We start from the raw sequence: 4,113 nt of genomic DNA, 5'->3' as shown, positions 1-4,113 counted from the left end.
ACTCTGACCACAATCTATTGGTTATGAACTGTAGATTGAAACTGAAGAAACTGCAAAAAGGTGGGAATTTGAGGAGATGGGACCTGGATAAACTGACTAAACCAGAGGTTGTACAGAGTTTCAGGGAGAGCATAAGGGAACAAATGGCGGGAATGGGGGAAAGAAATACAGTAGAAGAAGAGTGGGTTGCTTTGAGGGATGAAGTAGTGAAGACAGCTGATGATCAAGTAGGTAAAAAGACGAGGGCTAGTAGAAATCCTTGGGTAAAAGAAGGAATATTGAATTTAATTGATGAAAGGAGAAAATAGAAAAATGCAGTAAATGAAGCAGACAAAAAGGAATACAAACGTCTCAAAAATGAGATCGACAGGAAGTGCAAAATGGCTAAGCAGGGATGGCTAGAGAACAAATGTAAGGATGTAGAGGCTTATCTCACTAGGGGTAAGATAGATACTGCCTACAGGAAAATTAAAGAGACCTTTGGAGAAAGAGAACCACTTGTATGAACATCAAGAGCTCAGATGGAAACCCAGTTATAAGCAAAGAAGGGAAAGCAGAAAGGTGGAAGGAGTATATAGAGGGTCTATACAAGGGAGATGTCCTTGAGGACAATATTATGGAAATGGAAGAGGATGTAGATTAAGTTGAAAGGGGAGATACGATACTGCCTGAAGAGTTTGACAGATCACTGAAAGACCTGAGTCAAAACAAGGCCCCCAGAGTAGACAACATTCCATTAGAACTACTGACGGCCTTGGGAGAGCCAGTCCTGATAAAACTCTACCATCTGGTGAGCAAGATGTATGAGACAGGCGAAATATCCTCAGACTTCAATTCCAATCCCAAAGAAAGCAGGTGTTGACAGTTATGAAAATTACCGAACTATCAGTTTAATAAGTCACGGCTGCAAAATACTAAAATGAATTCTTTACAGACGAATGGAAAAACTAGTAGAAGCCGACTTTGGGGAAGATTAGTTTGGATTCCGTAGAAAATTGGAACACTTGAGGCAATACTGACCCTACAGCTTATCTTAGAAGCTAGAGTAAGGAGAGGCAAACCTACGTTTCTAGCATTTGTAGACTTAGAGACAGCTTTTGAAAATGTTGACTGGAATACTCTCTTTCAAATTCTGAAGGTGGGAGGGGTAAAATACAGAGAGCGAAAGGCTATTTACAATGTGTACAGAAACCAAATGGCAGTTATAAGACTCGAGGGGCATGAAAGGGAAGCAGTGGTTGGGAAGGGAGTGAGTTGTAGCCTCTCCCCGATGTTATTCAATCTGTATATTGAGCAAGCAGTAAAGGAAACAAAAGAAAAGTTCGGAGTAGGTATTAAAATCCATGGAGAAGAAATAAAAACTTTGAGGTTCGCTGATGCCATTGTAATTCTGCCAGAGACAGCAAAGGACCTGAAAGAGCAGTTGAATGGTATGGATAGTGTCTTGAAAGGAGGATATAAGATGAACATTAACAAAAGCAAAACGAGGATAATGGACTGTAGTCGAATTAAATCAGGTGATGCTGTGGGAATTAGATTAGGAAATGAGACATTTAAAGCAGTAAAGGAGTTTTGCTATTTGGGGAGCAAAATAACTGGTGATGGTTGAAGTAGAGAGGATATAAAATGTAGACTGGCTACGGGAAGGAAAGCGTTTCTGAAGAAGAGGAATTTGTTAATGTGGAGTATAGATTTAAGTGTCAGGAAGTCATGGAGTGTAACCATGTATGGAAGAGAAACATGGACGATAAATAGTTTAGACAAGAAGAGAATGGAAGATTTCGAAATGTGGTACTACAGAAGAATGCTGAAGATTAGATAGGTAGATCACATAACTAACGAGGAGGTGTTAAATAGGATTGAGGAGAAGAGAAGTTTGTGGCACAACTTGACTAGAAGAAGGGATCGGTTGGTAGGACATGTTCTGAGGCATCAAGGGATCACCAATTTAGTATTGGAGGGCAGCGTGGAGGATAAAAGTCATAGAGGGAGACCAAGAGACGCATACACCAAGCAGATTCAGAAGGATGTAGGTTGCAGTAGGTACTGGGAGATGAAGCAGCTTGCACAGGATAGAGTAGCATGGAGAGCTGCATCAAACCAGTCTCAGGACTGAAGTATGATCATGTCACAGGCATATTCATAGATGTTTTTAAGGTCTCTACTAAATCAGAAGCATGAGGAATAAGAGATGTAGCTATCCTGCTTCGGCCGTACCTACCATATAAGGTACGAAGAGCAGAGAAAACAGAGACCGCAAATAAGGCAGCACTTTTAGTGGAACATGTGTCAGAACCAAAATATAATAATATGAGTTCCTCGAGGTAGATCATTAGGAACACAAATGAAAGACTCAAGGAAGTTAACAATTAGTCAACATGCAATAAATTTACACTGAAAGGGGACTGATGACCATAGATGTTAAGTCCCATAGTGCTCAGAGCCATTTTTTACACTGAAAATAAAGGAAACAAATGCCATGACGTTGTTAGGAGTGGGAAAATGACACTGTTGAATTAAAAGTAGATGGTAACTCTGTAGATTGTGAAATAAAACAAAAATTTCTAGGGATGAATATTGATTGCAGTCGAAGTGGTGTGAAGAGACAAAGATAATTGTAAAATGAATTCCATCAGCACAGAATACCTTTGTTCTAGCATCAGCATGGAAGAGATAGTCTTTTAGTTAGGTATTATTCATAAAAACATTAAGTTATTAGTTACAGAATTCTTTTCACGTGAACAAATGAACAAAATAGGAGATCGGTTGCAGATTTCTAGGGATGAATATTGATTGCAGTCGAAGTGGTGTGAAGAGACAAAGATAATTGTAAAATGAATTCCATCAGCACAGAATACCTTTGTTCTAGCATCAGCATGGAAGAGATAGTCTTTTAGTTAGGTATTATTCATAAAAACATTAAGTTATTAGTTACAGAATTCTTTTCACGTGAACAAATGAACAAAATAGGAGATCGGTTGCAGATTACTGATAAGGGCCATAAGAATAATGTAAAATAGAAAGCATGCTCATTTTATAGATCTGTTCATGGCATTGGGATTTTAGCTACACCATCTAATTTCATTTACTAATCCGTGATGCATGTCAAAAAGCCATTGAGATTTGCTGCACAAACAGCTGCGTGCAGAACCACGAGAGAAGGTATAGACTGATATAACCTGGTATAAAATCCATATTGATACTAGTATTATAAATGCAAAATTAACTCTCTCTGTTATGCCTTCACAACTAAACAGCTTAACCGATTTTCATAAAATTTGGTATGGAGATAGCTCGAATGCTGGAGAAGAACATAGGCTACTTTAGAAAATGTGCAGTACAACGCATTTATTGATCTGAAGAATATAATGCAAAATACAGAACAATAATTACTCTTTGAAAATGCTATTTACTCTGCCAAACCACTGCAGGTTGTTGGGTCTAAAAGCAAGTAGTTGATATGAAGGCTTTCACGACCAGATGACATATCTTCTGGTAAACCTTCCGGGATGTAAGGTTGTGGTCCATAAAACTCTTCAGCTTCTAACGTTTCGTCCAGAGCTGCTCTGGACATCCCTCAGAAGGGTGTTTCTCCTCCGGACGTCTGAGAGCGACATATATATCGTAGAAAGTGGGTGTGGCCAGAGTTACACGTAATATGCAGAGATAATCTTTGTCAGAGATAAAACTTAACTATCGATCACATAAGAAGAAGTTCGAAAAGTTACAAACTTATGTAGAATCTACAAATAATACAGTGATGTCCGAAACTGTTATTAACAAGTCAGACAGAGTTTTATCTCAAGACGAAATTTCAGTTCTTGCAAAAGGAGGAATCTACACTACAACACCTCCGAAAGTTCCTGTTGAGGATATTATTGCAAATGTAGAAGCAGGTATATGTACTCTCCCCAAAGAAACTGCAAATGCAATCCGGATCGAAACCACCAGAGTATTATGCCGCAGTAAACCTCTGGAAAGTAATTTAACCAATGGCGAAAGTAAGGCTCTGAGAGATTTAAATGCAGATGAAGACATAGTGATTGTTCCTGCTGATAAAGGGAATGCTACTGTCGTTTTAAATACAGAAGATTATCAAAGCAAAATTTTGAA

This window comes from Schistocerca gregaria, chromosome 11, assembly GCF_023897955.1.
Source record: "Schistocerca gregaria isolate iqSchGreg1 chromosome 11, iqSchGreg1.2, whole genome shotgun sequence".
NCBI classification, from domain to species: Eukaryota; Metazoa; Arthropoda; class Insecta; order Orthoptera; family Acrididae; genus Schistocerca; species Schistocerca gregaria.
The sequence above is the reverse complement of the archived record's forward strand: the minus strand, read 5'-3'. Positions refer to the sequence as shown.